The following is a 15,137-nucleotide window of genomic DNA, read 5'->3' as shown; positions in this document are numbered from 1 at the left end:
CGAGAAGTTACCTTTTCAGCTTAGTAAATTTTTTACCTTTAATTTGAAGTCTCATCTATTTAACATAAAAAGTTGAAATCTTTGAGTTGTGGTTTGTATGTTTTGCATTTTTTCTTCCTTTATATTTTTATTGACTCTAAATATTTTTAATATAATGAAAAATATTAATTTTTACTTCTATATGTTTAATGAATTTTTATTAATTTCTGATTTGTTTTTATGATGGCCAGGAGGAAGTATGGCCCAAGGGAGGTGAAAGAGAGAAAACTTATATGAATCGGGGCAGGGGCACATATGGGTAGGGTGGAGGAGGCAATATGCTGGCCTTGGAGCTGATGTGGATCTTAGTTTGTTCTCTCGGTTGTCTTCCTGGATGCAGTACAGTCAGAATTTCCTTGGGCTGCCAGTTCCCAAATAATGGCACTGACACTCCTTATTAATTATAAAAGCTTGGCCTTAGATTAGGCTTGTTCCCAAGTAGTTCTTTTGACTTACATTAGCCTGCTTATATTAATCTATGTTCTGTTACATGGCTCATTACCTCTCCTCTGTGCTGTACATCTGACTCCTCCATGTCTGGCTGGCAAAATCTACATGCTTCAGATTCTTGCTAAGGTCCCCTCTCTCCCTGGAAGAGCCACGTATCCTCTCCTGCCCAGCTATGAGCCATTCAGTTCTTTATGAAACCGATCAGAAGATGCTTTAGGCAGAGGCATATCTTCACAGTGTACGAAGAGATTATCCCGTAACAATGCAGGGTTGATCATCCCATTCCGGCAGCACCTCCAGGCCAAGGACATGTGGTACTTTCCCAGTGTTGATCTTGACATTTCCCTCTCCACTCTGTCTGATCTCCCTGGCCAAGTTTCTGAAGGACGCTGGCAGAGCAAGCAAGCCTGGCCAGTTGCCAGCCGTGTCCTCACTTTGAAAGGTGTTCTGGTAAAGCAACATGGCATGTGATTAGCACAAAGACCATGCCCAGATTTCTTCTACCTGTGTCAGAGCTTGTCTAGCCCATTCTGACTTGATGCATGCACAGGGTAAGGAAGTCGAGGGGAACTGGGAGAGGCGTCTTAGTGGCCATGAACTCAGAAAACTGACAGGGACTGAAACCTCTGACTAGCCTCCTTATATCTAGCACTCAGAGTCACTTTCATTTCCTAAGCCCAAGCCCTGAATACCAGCAACTGTTAGAGGAATAACAGGACTCCTGCCCAGGATCCTCCCTGAACATTATTGCATTCTTTGCCTAGATTCTGCAGCCTTGCACTAGAAGCAGAACATCTTTGCTGAAGAGGTGCTGTGTGCTGGGAGCCCTGGCTCATCTGAGACTCTCACCTCATGGGTATCTCATGATTACTGGACACGGAGTATGTAGTCATTTTCATCATCTCATCGACAGCTCATCATTACTGGACATGATATACACTATCGTTTTCATCATTCCATTTATAGATGAGGAAACAGTGCAGGTAAGTAGCCTGCCCAAAGTCATATACCGTGTATTCTCAAAACCATTCTCAGAATATTATTGACTCTGAGACTCAAATATTAAGTCCTTCATTTTCCCCATTCTCTCATTTTTCTCTTGCCATCAAAGAGTTACAGCAGAAAAGGGTACCAAGGGGATGGAACAGGTTCATGTTCCTCGACTTCCTAGTTGGAGGTGAGTGTTATAGCTTAAACCTCGACTTTCTAATTGGAGGTGAGTTTTATGACTTAAACCTGGACTTCCTATTTGGAGATGAGTGTTATGGTTTTCACCTTAGCTTCCTAGTTGGCAGTGAGTATCATGATTTTCACCTTGGCTTCCTAGTTGGCAGTGAGTATCATGATTTTCACCTTGGCTTCCTAGTTGGAGGTGAGTGTCATGGCTTTCACTAGGGAGGAGTGAATATGGTCACGTACGCATCTCACATAAACTCCAAAAGAAGTAATAAAAACTCTTTTATAAACAATATATGCAGTGAACAGGTCTCACCTGTCTGGCTGCATTTGCTGCTCTAGCGTTTTGCCTCCTTCTCTCTGGTGAGGGACATCACCTTGCACCAGAAAACTTGGGATTGTGTTGGTAGTTTTGTGCATTTATGCCAGCTGTGTGGTTGCTGTCAACTGGACAGAATCTAGAACCACCTGAAAGACAGGCCTCTGGGAACTCTGCGGGGTTGGGGGGTGACGACTTTCCCACAGTGGGAAACTTTCCTCTGGCTGGGGTCCTGGGCTGCATCAGTAGAGAGGAGGAAGTGAGCAGGAGCACACATCTGTTCCGTGTACTGCTCTGGCTGTGCTATAGGTTGTTGCACCAAACTCCTACTGCCTTCACTTCCCTGTGGGGATGGACTGCGCCTTGAACCGTAAGCTAAAATAAATGCTTTATCTCTTAAACTGTTTCTGTCAGAGCAGTTCATTACAACAACTGGACGCAGGGCTCAGACAAGCTGTGATTGCTCTGTCCTGCAGCCATGAACACAGTCATCACCATGGAGGAACACTGGTTGGGTTAACGACAGGCAGGATGTCTCACCGTGTCTGCTATAGGCAGTGCTGTCCCATCCCCTGAGTGACATACAATGCCACACAATTCAGGACAAAGGTAAACTCCCCACCACACAGAAGAATCCTGACAGTTTTTACCATTCAGACATTGAGAAGTTAGAGCTACTTCAGAGGAGAATGGGTGAACAAACCATTCTGACTTGTACACCAAATGTAAGTTAAGAATTTCTGGCCTTTTCACCACTTCCAGTGTAAACGGGAGGACATAGCCTTGCAAATTCTACCCACACACCATTGCGCATCTATGCCACTCACAAGATCCCGAGAAACCAAGGCTCTTTCCTGGGTATCACCTCTCTGCTGAGAGGTAGAACACTCTTCTCATGTGAGTGGATCTGCGTCGTTGATCGGTATTCTAAGGCCTGGCATCTTTGCATCTGCCTTTCATGTCACCTTGTGGAGATCTTTTCACAAGAGATTTTTTACAAGGCTCCAATTTGCCCTAAAAGTTAAAATTAATTACACCAACTCTAATTTCCATTTTTTCTAAATCAGGATCTTGAAATTCAGGCCACTACCAACTAAATAACTTTGATTCTTTTTACTTTTTACTTTCTGTGGTAACCGTTCTATGGAGCTGTCAGTAAGAAAACGTCCAGTTTTGGCTAGTTCCCCGCCACTGTGCCTGTCTTCTCAGCATCCTTCTGGTATTTCTGACCACTTTGGACATGATGGGATGGATGGTCATCAGCAATTTGTTGAGTTCCTATGAGAAAAGTGAGAGAAGAAAAGGCTCAGGAGAGTGGTTTCCCACTCCGTAATTATGGTTTCTACTTCATTTGTCTTTAATTGTTATCATGAACTTCATGCTTGAATTCAGTGTTAGCACGTGACTGCAGTACCAGAGGAAAAGTGCAGATTTTGTTATTATGAATCTTTTCCTGTCTCTTCTCCCCAGTGAGAAACAAAGAACAATTAGGTCATCTTCACAACTGATTCCCAGAGCCATTGTGCGCATACTTGAAATATAACCTTGTTTCACATGGGTTTTTCTAGAACATTTAGAAAACACATTCCAATTGACTTTGTCCCTTCAGTAAATCTGATATTCAAGTTGTAAAGAATCAGGGGGAACAAGATTTCCCTTACTGATTCCCGCCTGGGTACCTTTTAATGTTTTTCTTGCACTCGTTAAGGTCAGATGTGTAAAGTTTCTTTTTAGAAGACCTCAAACATACCCTCCCACCAGAACTACAATTCTTTATTAAAAAAAGCTTTATTGTTATTTTATTTTGTGTGTATGGGTGTTTTGCCTGCCTGCATGCATGTTTGTGTACTACATGGATCCCTGGCTCCGGCAGAGGTAAGAAGAGGATACTGGATTTCCCTGGAAATGGAGTTACAAAAGTTTATGAGCTTCCATGAGGGTGCAGGGAATTGAACCCGGGTCCTCTGTAAGAGCAACCAGTGCTCTTAACCCTTGAGCCATCTCTCCAGCTCCTAGAGTGATTCACATGCGGTTTATGTAACCAGAACTGCATTGATTATATTCTTATAAAACCATTGTGCTTTAAAATGGTTAAATTTTTATCTTCTTCTCTTTTGGGATGAATATGAATACAGTCAGGCAGACAGACAGACAAACACACACACTCACCAACAGCTGTGCTCTCTCAGGGATATCTTCCCCAACAGCCTTTCAAGCCCTGGTTGCTTTTCTCCAGAAATGCTTAAGTGACTGGTTTGGCCACGAACAAAGCATCCGCTGCTCTTCTCCTGATCCTCAAGGCCCACCCTGCACTTGGGTGTCCCTTCCATCGGATCCCATTAAGCACGTCCTTCGGTGCTATCAGGCACTGACGCTGGTGTCACTTTCCCTCACGTTCAAACAACTTTTAGTCCAGTTCACTGTCAGGGTTTTTTTGATGCTCCTGTTCTTTTAATTCTTCCTTGCAAGGCTAGCTACACCATTTGCAGGGCTCAGTGAATAATGAAGCTGCAGAGCCCCACTAACAGAGATGATGAAGACTTTTGGGACATCAATGAAGATCATTCAAGTCAACCCAGAGTCCCTCTGAGCATGTACCCCCTGAGAGTCCACATAGGTGACATAATCAAGGTTGGTCCTGCTGGTTGGAATCTACAGTTCATTTTCTGATTTTCTTCAATGAGAGAGCTTCAAAAGCTCTCTGGTGAAGTACTGAGGTCTTTCTGCCTTTCTCTCCACCTCTTGTCTTTCCTTTATCTTGCCTGGGGAGGGAGGAACTCTGAGGTGAGTCAGTAATAGTCTGATTCCCCTGGGCCACATTCTTTGGTCCTAAGGCAAGTATTCTTACCTCCTCTTTGTAGTTTCTCTTGCTGGGCTCAGGGAAATCACCTTCTGCACCCAGCTACTCTGCTGTGAATCAGCGTTTGGTTTGCCCTTCCCTCACCTCAAGTCAGTAACTTGGGCCCCACATCCTTGATTGGGTAGAAATAGTTCTTTTGATCCAAAGCCTTGCTTCTCCACAGTTCACACAACACTCCTAGGCACTGCCATCTGCCCAACACAACCCAACTAGTGCACAAATAAGCTGGCACTTTGATCTCCACGTGGTTCCCACTTCTCAGTGGCCATTTCTACCAATTATTGTAACACATGAGCCTGTGGTATGTTATCCGGCTTGGGCTTCTTCGTGGTGAAACATCCTGAGATACTATTAAATGATCCTCCTAGATCCATTCTCCTCCCCCGCCCCTCTTGCTTAGTTAATAGTATTTTCCTTTAAGAGAATTGAATTTGAAAACAAACCAAACCATGTCTGCCTACACTTCCAGTCTCAGGCTTTCATATCTGTGACTGGCAGAGAAAACAATTTTGGCAGAGGTGACCATGAATTGACCCTCTTTGTTTCTGACAAGCCGAGGGAAGGAAAAACATGACTGATAATAAGAAGTGGTTGCTTCGGGGCCAGCCTGGCTGACAGTCTTAGTCAGGCGATGTCTTCAGTCCTGGGTCTTTTTTGACAAGTAATATTCTCTGAGTAAGCAAGGAAGACAACGCCAGCAGTTTGTGCTTGTAAAAAGTGAAGAAATGTCCTATGCTCTTATTCCTCAGGACCCCCATGCATTCCTTCTGTCTAGGCTGAGGATGTTAAAGAATCCACAGGGTGAATTGAATTCTATTTACCTCCAGGCTGTGACAGAAGTTCATTTTCTCATGGATAGTTTTCATGTGGATACAAGTGAATAATTCTTTTCTGGTATTAAGATCAATAATTGTGTTCCCTGTGAGCCTCATATTTTTTTATTGTGGACACTGATAATCTTCTTGCATTTGCTATAAGCAGACCATGCTCTATGATTTGTATCCCACTTCTCACAATGTAAGTGTCCTATATGCTGAGTGACTCAGACTTTACCAGACTGTTTGTTTTGATTTCCTTTTCATCTTCTAACAATATTTTTACTTTTATTTTAAATTTATTTTTATGTGTGTTATTCTCTGCATATATGTATGTACACCACATGCATGCATGGTGCTTATAGAGGCCAAAGGAGGTCACCCAGTCCCCAGGGACTTGGGTAACAGATGGTTGTGAGCTGCCATGTGGGTGATGGGAATCGAACCTGGGACCTCAATAAGATCATCTGGTGCTCTTTACCACTGAGAATCTCTGCAGTCCCAGAGCTCCTTACTTAGATTTCATCCTATTTGCTATTGAGTCTCAAGAACAAGTCACAGTGGACTAGAATTTAATCCAGACCAGAAAATAGGAGAGTTCATAAATTAAAGGAAAAGTTATAATAAAAGCATATCACCTTGATACAAGCTATGGCCAAATAATTAAAATCATAAAGATTTGGGGGCAGAAGAAATGGCCCAGCAGTTAAAAACACTTTTAATTCTTCTTAGGATCAGACTGTGATTTCCAGAACCCTCATGGTGGCTCACAACCATCTGCAACTCCAGTTTCAGGGATCTGACACCCATGCGCACCAGGTATTCACATGGTACACAGACACATATACATGCAATAATTTTTTTTTAAAAAAAAATTGAGTTAGAGAGCTTTGAAATTGTGTAGAAATGAGTTGAGATACAGGAAATTGAAATTCCTGATGCTAAGTGTTGCCACTTGTCATTGCTATGTGGCTTTGTCAAAGCCTCATAAATATAGATTTATTCTGAAAAAAAAAATGTAGGGACTTGTGTGCTCAGAGGCAATGTGGAGACTAATTTGTTCATGTAGAGGTTTGACAGGCTAGCTTCACGGAGAGGAAGTTAGTAATGAGAGCTGTATCTTCAGGAGACAGGAGGGCGGGTGTTCCATGTAGAGCCACAGTTGAATATTCAATCTGCCCTCCTAAGAGTTCCCTGTCACACTGTTTATTTCCAGCGAAAAGCCATGGTAGAATTATTACTGACACCAGATCTGGGACTTTTTTGATCTAATTAAGAATTCATAGCATCTTTAATGAGGCATATCACTTTAACTTTGACATCAGAGGCTTTACCTAACAACATGGCCTTGATTCTTTGCATCCCTTCATCCTACCTGCTCTGTTTTAACATATAGATGATATTGATTGACATTTTGTCTGAAACAAAAAGACAAGTGACCATCTCTGTTCTGAGTGAAACTAAGTCCTATCATTGTCCATGTACCAGCTCTTCTTTTCTTTGTCTTCCAAGGCACTAGGAACATGACTCTGCCTCCCTTTTTGCAGAAGTGAGTTGGTGCAGTGGGGGGGGGGCTCTTTCGATTAATATTGAAATTTTGATTATGTAAACTATTTAGCCTGTTCAATTCCTGTAACTTCACTTAGCAAAGGCAGCATGGAGCTGTCTACATTAAATATACAGAAACCAAGACTTATATCAGTCTACTGTGTGTAAACCAACTGTTTTAAAAGGGCTGTGCTATGGGCTAGACATGCTGTGTTTCTCTCTTTCCACATTCAATTTTTCAGGTCCTCATATGTAGTTGTATTTGAAGGTGGGGCTCTTGAGAGGTAGTTAGGGTTAATGTCATAAGTTACAATAGGAATAGCGCCCTATAAAAAGAGGGAATGACACCAAATTTCCATTTCTCTGATATGTCAAGGAAAGGTCCTTTGAGGTTACCGTGAATGTGAGGTCCTCTCTAATCAAAGGGTCTTTATCAGTTATCCAATGTCCTGGCACCCAGGTCTCAGACTTACCAGCCTTCAGAACTTTAAGAAACAAAGGTTTGTTGTTTAATCAATATTATTTATGTCATTTTGCTGTGGTAGCACAACCTGAATGAAAGAGATTATATTTGTTCCTGTATTGGAGTTATCAAAAACTTATGTGAACATGAGGGCATATTGGAAGGGTTCAAGTCAGTAACACTTTTTGGTTTGTATATGCATGGAGCCTACTGACAGAGGACAGCTTTGCCCACAGCATGCGGATAGCTAAGAGACAGTACTATTACTAGTGTTTCTCTGCTGATATCTGCTCAGGGTTGTACATATCTTTGTTAAGAGACCAAGGCTTCTTACTTGATTGCATGCTTATCTTTGCTTTTGATATTGGAGATCTTCTAGACATCATAGACCCTGGGTTGTTGTAATATGCAAGAAGGAAATGCCATTTCAATCAGAACACTGGTTAAAAATAGGAGTTGTGAAATATTTCCTTGTCTTATAGTATGGAAAATTATTGAAAATTGATCTGAGTTTTCCATGAATAGTTGGAAAAATTATTGGTTCTTGGGGCTTTCTTTGTGTATATGCTATTTTTAGGATGCGGATTTTCTTTTTAAAAGATTTCTATTATATGTTTATGAGTATTTTGACTGCATGTGTTTCTGTGTAGCATGCGCATGCCTGGTGTCCATGGAGGCCAGAAGAGGACTCTGGATCACCTGGAACTGGAGCTAGGGGTGTCTGTGAGTTAGCATGTGGGTGCTGAAAACTGAACCCATGAGCCTGTAAGAGCAGTCAGTGCTCTTCACTGCTGAGCCCTCTCTCCAACCCTGATACGCATTGTTTTTATTCTCAAGACATACATTCAATTAAAGAAAACAGAATATCTGCAAAAGTTATAGTAGCTGCATAATGCTTAAAGGGAAAAATGAGTGGGGTTATTTCCAGAACCTGCTTATAAATATACATGGGTATGCATAGAGATTTATTAATTTACTCTATCAAGTTGAAGGACCTACTTAAATTTGCAGGTTCTGAAGAATTCCTGGTGATTTTTGTCTTGTCTCTTCTTCTGTTCTGAGATAGGATCTCATTATGTAGCCCAGGCTAGCTTCACACACATGATCCTCCTGCCTCAGCCTCCTGAGATTTAGGATTGCAGGTATGTCACTAAGCCTGGCCTTACTTGGCGATTTTGATCAGCTGTGTTGTTGTAGTTAATTTGGTGATGATGTGCCCATGTCTAGACGATTAGAAGGGACAGAAATCATAGGTAGGAAAACCAGTGGGAGTTTATTGACATAACTCAGGCAGAAAGTACTGAGAACTTGACTTTGGCTAAAAACTGTAGAGAAATTAGACACAGAGAATATGGAGCAATAATAACAGGGTTTGCTGACTGAACATCAAGGGTGAGGGAGAAGGGGATGCTTCTACCCAACAAGAAACCCTGTCTGAATGGCAAGGAGGATGCAGAGGAATTCCCGAAAACGTCCTGGAGCTCTTTCATGTACCTCCTAACACTGATGTTTATTAAATTCTGCTCACTAATTTCCCCTGCATTTTAAAAATCCTGGTGCCCTGGTACCAGACCTGGCGTTCCAGTCTCCCAACCTAGGTCCCCGAAATGCCCAGCACTGAGCTGTTTTTCACTCAGGAGCAGGTGGACCAGCCTGTGCTGGAGGCAATTACCCTCTCAACTGCCATCCCCTCTGTTCTGCCAGTATTTAATTCTGAGCTTCACAGGCAGGAATCATTAGTAGCTTATCTGCCTCGCATGTCTGTGCAAAGGAAGAAAAACTGATAAAAATTTAAAACTATGATGGGCTAATTATAGTAGCTAAGTTTGGAATAAGTAATTAAAATTCATATAACAGAACAAACATATTGAAATGTAATTGCAAATGGGGTGACTATGTTCAACAGGCATTTATTCATCTGGAACACAGTAGGGTTGTGAGAAAGAACAATCAGGAAAAACTGATTTAGGTTATGTTCAACACATAAATAATGCACTTATTCAAGGCATTAATTGATCAGTGTCAAACATGTGTAAATTTAGTATTTCTCTGTGTATGAGGCGCCTTGCTATTATTAGCAGCCGAACAAGCCATTCAAGGGTGCAGTGTACATCACGTGTCCTTTAGTATGATACAAACATGTAAGGAGAAAAGTTGTGGCGATTTCCTTCCCTACTCATCTGTGGATAGTCACGAGCATGGTCTGCCTCACTCTGTAGGAAGTTCCTATATGCTCCTGTTTTCATCACTGAGGGTCATGCCTACAACCCTTTGCAGCTGTTTCTCTTAGCCGTCATAGATACTGGACTCTTTGGTTAAGACCACGAGACACAGTGAGCTTCTATCGCCTGTTACATGGTACTGGGACACAGTAGAGGAAAGATCTATAAGGAACCTAGAGTCTGCATGCTCGCTATTGTTAGTGATGCCCTAACCAAGCTCTTAAATGGTTATTATTTTAAACTTAACTTAAAAAAAAAAAGCTTCATACTGAGATTATAGGCTTCCTGAGATTGGCACCATGTGATACTTAACCGCCTGGAAGAAAGTTGTTGGTGTTTGGTATTAGAAAATTGTAACCAGGGTGTAGAGACGGCTTAGTGGTTGAGAGCACTGGCTGCTCTTCCAGAGGACCCAGATTTGACTCTTGGCATCCACATGGTGGCTCACAACAATCTGCGACTCCAATTCCAGGGACTCCAGAGCCCTCTTCTGGCCTCTGTGGACATGGTGTGTATGTGGTTTACCAACATACTTGCAGACAAAGCACCTATACTTATAAAATAGAAAGAAGCAATCATTTTTTTTAAAAGAAAAGAAGATTGTAACCCAGTGTGTTTACTGCCACGAGTGCAAAGATATCTGACACATTCAGAGGATAAGAGACAGACCACAGCTCAAAGGAAATTCCATTCTGCCTACGTCCAGGAAAGGGGGGCAAGGGCAGTAGGAAGACTGCTTCTAATACTCTCAGGGCTGTGTGACTAGACGGCCCCTAAGTCAGAGTTACTTAGGTCCAGTTACCTCTTTCCTGAAAGTTCTGAGGACGAGACCATTATAGAAAGTTGTATTTGGATTTCTGGATATGTGAAGGCATAGGGAAACAATGACAAAAAATAAACCATTATTTTTTGTAAGTAAACACTAGTAAATTACTAGTGTTTATTAATAGTAGCTGTTAGTTATACTACTTTACTAAGTGGTTTGATCATAATTAAAGTTTTATTGATATTTGGCAAACTTGGTTCATAGTCAATATTTAAACATTAGTTCTGGTTATTAGCTGCATCCAGTCTAGCAAACACTTTACCCACATGCTACAGACTGAATGTGTTGCGCTTAAATGCATTCATTGCAATCCCAGCACCAGGTATGAGGAGGTAGGGCCTCTGGGTCATGTTTGTGGAGACAGCGGAGTCCTCATGGCATGAGTGGTCTTATTATGAAGGGGCAGAGAGCTTGTTCCTTTTCATTGGTCACTGCCATGCGATGAGAAGACGAGTATCTGCCAAACAAGAACCGGCTCCCTATCAGTTCTCCCGCACCTTCTTGGACTTTCCAGCCTACAGAATTGTGAGAAGCAAACGCATGACCCTGAAGCCACTATAGTGTTCTGTCAATCAGCCCTGATGACTGTGCCGTTACATCTCATTTAATCCTCAGAACCGCCCTGCAGAATGTAGGTTTTGATTCTGCCTTCTTCCCGGGTGAATTGAAGTTTGCACTGGTAAATACATCTGTTAGGATCTCACTGGCACTTGTACATACATCTCTTAAACACACCTTTTAAGATTGCTCTGGCTTCAGTTGGTGGATGCTTCCCTGACTCTTGGCTGCTTTGACAAGATTTTGTTTTTCCTGAGAATGTCTTTGTGGTTTGCAGCGCAGTACCAGTGGAGCGAGAAGCGGAATGGAGAAGCCACTTCTGGGGACAGCAGTGGATGTCAGGGCGCCACCTCACGCTTTCTCTAGTTTTGGCCCGCATTCAGAGCGGCAGGGTCACTGAGAGGGGAAAGCTACCGATGGAAAAATGACTTCTGGAAAAGCAGATGAGATGTAACCTTGAGATCTCCTGAATTACGAGAGACCCCGAATTCTTCAGATGGTATGGATTTGGAGATCCCCCTCTTTTGTACGGTTGTACACCTGCACATAGCTTTGGGTGTCGTCCAGGCCTGGTCTCTGTAGGCTCCCGGAAGTGGTTTCCTATGAAATGACTAAAGGCATAGGAAGGAAGAGCTAGTTTATGTAGTGTGTGAGCCAAAGTTTTACCCTTTAGGCTCAGAACAGAAACAGAAACCACTTCAGATTTGTTCTTTTATCTTTGAAGATTATAATACAATTGCATCGTTTCTGCCTCCTCTTCCTCCCTTCAAGGCTCCCATGCATCCTTCCTTGCTCTTGCCTTGATGTGGGAATGATTTCTTATTAATAAAGAAACTGCCTAGGCCCATTTCATAGGCCAACCCTTAGGTAGGCGGAGAAAACAGAACAGGATGCTGGGAGAAAGAAGTTGAGTCAGTGAGTTGCCATGATTGTCCCACTGCAGACAGATGCAGGTTAAGATCATTCCTGGTAAGCCAGCTTGTGGGCCACACAGAATAATAGAAATGGGTTAGATCAATATGTAAGAGCTAGCCAATAAGAGGCTGGAACTAATGGGTCAGGCAGTGATTAAAAGAATACAGTTTCCGTGTAATTATTTCGGGTATAAAGCTAAGCTAGCCATGCGGGCGGCAGGGTGCTGGGGACGCAGAGGGACGCAGCCCCGCCGCTCTTATTTCAACATTGCCTGGTTTCACAGCCTCTTTATTCATTACTTGCTGTCATATGTATGCACGAGTTACATGCTTATATATACATATAATATAACCCACTCTCAGAGGAGAGCACATACTAGGACATGGAACAGAAGGGCCCCAGCCGCTGGGCTCCATGGGGCATGGGCCTCTACAGAAACAGCTGGAGTACTGGTTCCTTGAGTGAGATGTGATACTTGTGGAGACATGTGATCAGAGGGAACAGGATCCCCTGTGTGCTTCAAGGCTCCCTTTGGCTGTTAACAGACCCAGCACCCTGACACATAGTCACAGTTGTAGTCCGTTTAGCAGATCCATACTAAGTATTTCCTATGTATCGGCCATAGGGCTATGTGCTGGGGCATCTTGGCCAGCTAGACCAATGCCTGCTCCCTGGGTAAGAGTTGATTCATGGCAGGAATTCAGATTCCTGAAGATGTGAGACAAGGAGCCTAGAGCTATGATGACTTTGAAAAGGTGAGAAGATACGGGGTGGGGGTGGGGGTGGGGGCAGTGTTAACCACACTGGTAAACTCTATAGTAGGAAGTCAGATGTAGTCCCAAAGCTATTTAAAGTTTCTGCAAAAATCACACACACACACACACACACACACACACACACACACACACACTTCAAAATGATAATGAATTCTTAAACTGTTAAGTGACAAATTTTAAATAGTGTCAAATTTGAATAATTGCTCCACTTAACAACTCACGGATGCTCAGTGGAGTGAATTGTGGAACTTATGGACTTCTCACGTGATTATCATTAGCAATGACGACCCAGGATTAGCTGGAGAACAGACATGACAAATTCTATTTGTTATCCCATCGGGTGGCACAGACGTTCTCCTATAGCATGACCCATCTGCTATTACCACCATTCAGGTTTACCCTGCAATTATCTAAACTGTGTGATTTCTACTCCTTCAGTAATCTTATCTTATTAAGATTTTATCGTGAGCATTTACCCTGCCTCAGCCATTGAGATAATTGTTATGTTGCGGTATATGGCTTGTGTAACAGCAGCCCCCGTCATCACCTCTCGCCTCTCCTTTGTGGAGCTGCTCTGCAGATACATCCTTCCCCACTTGCTTCTACCGAAATCTGTATTTTTTAGTCACGAGAATAAAGGGCTTTATTACCTGTTTTGTGTTCTAGATCTTAGCACAAAATTACTGTCTTTTCATGGAGACTTAATTTAGAACACCTAGGTATAAATGGCTTTTTAGATACAAAGACAATATTGGATGGTTAGAAGACAATGCTGTCATGACTGGTGTAATGAGAATTTAAGAGTTTAATATGTTTAAATCTTCTCCTGCTCTGGGTTCCTCTCACTGGTGTTAGGCAAGGTTAGGCACAAGATTCGAGAAGTAAAGAAGCTAAGGATTGGGAGATGCACCAGTGACCTTTGTCATTTATATGACGAAGTACTAGACTAAAGCAATGGGAGAAAAGAAGGGATAGCTTTGGTTCATCCTTTAGGAAGGAAAGCAGACCATCGAGGCATGGAAGGCATAGAGGCATGAGGCAGCTGATCATACTGCACCCATAGTCAAAAACCAGAGCAAGAGAGAGAGGGGCAGGCTCGCTCACTCTCTCCTTCGTATTTGCCGTGGGAGCATGTCGCTCACATACAGGGTGTGTCTTCCCGCTATAGTTAAATCTTCCCGGAAACACATTCGTAAACACATCCAGAGATATTTCCAAGATGGTTCTAAATCTAGTCAAGTTGACAGTGAAAATTGACCACTCCAACTGGGTTCTTCTTCTCACACATGGAATGATGCATCAGTCTTCCACACATTTTATACCTCTCAGGAAACACCATGGAGGCATGCTCAGAGGCGTGTCTCCTAATTAGTTTAAAATATAGCCAACTTGACAATGAAGATGAGATGGTGTAAGTCCACCCACTGTCACCTCGACACATAAATTTATCATTTTTTACACCCTATGTAGTCAACAACTCAAAGCCATCTCATAGGCAAAATGCCTTGAGTTCATTTCTGACAGTGCCCCAAATCTTAGCAGTTTTGACATTGATCAAAAGTCCAAAGTCTCTTCTCGTATTCAAGGCAGTCTATTAACTATGAGCCTCTGTAAAATCAAAACACAATTTACCTACTTCTAGTGTATAATGGTACAAAGTAAACATTTCTACCTGGTCCACAAGAAAAGATCGGAGCCTGGCAAGAAGACAGACCCAAGCAATACAAAACTTTACAGGACAAACGTGAAATCCTTTAGCACCATGTCCAGCTTATGCTGGCCTTATATGGACCCAAATGGGCTTGGACAGCCCTACCCCTCCAGCTCTACCGGCCTGTGGTACATGTGGCATTTCTCTTGAGACAATCCCATTCTAAGCCTGCAGCTTTCCACAGTGTGCATCCAGTCTAGGAGTTTCCAGCATCTTGAAGCTTCTGTGGTAACTTGGGTCTCACCTCCTTTAGGTCAACTCAGTTGCTTCTCATGGCCTCCTCACAGGGAATCCTCATCTCCTGCGATTTTCTGGAGCCTTGATGACCCTAGAAACTTTTCATTTCACATTCCTGAGTACCCACACAGACGAAACTGTGAATTAGTGCTGTCTGTAGTATGCTTTTCTACCTTTGGCCATTGCTGCTTTTGTGAATCTTGATGGCTGAATCTTGGAAAA

Source organism: Microtus ochrogaster, chromosome 24 (assembly GCF_000317375.1).
Source record: "Microtus ochrogaster isolate Prairie Vole_2 chromosome 24, MicOch1.0, whole genome shotgun sequence".
Classification (NCBI taxonomy): domain Eukaryota; kingdom Metazoa; phylum Chordata; class Mammalia; order Rodentia; family Cricetidae; genus Microtus; species Microtus ochrogaster.
Note: the sequence above shows the minus strand (reverse complement) of the source record.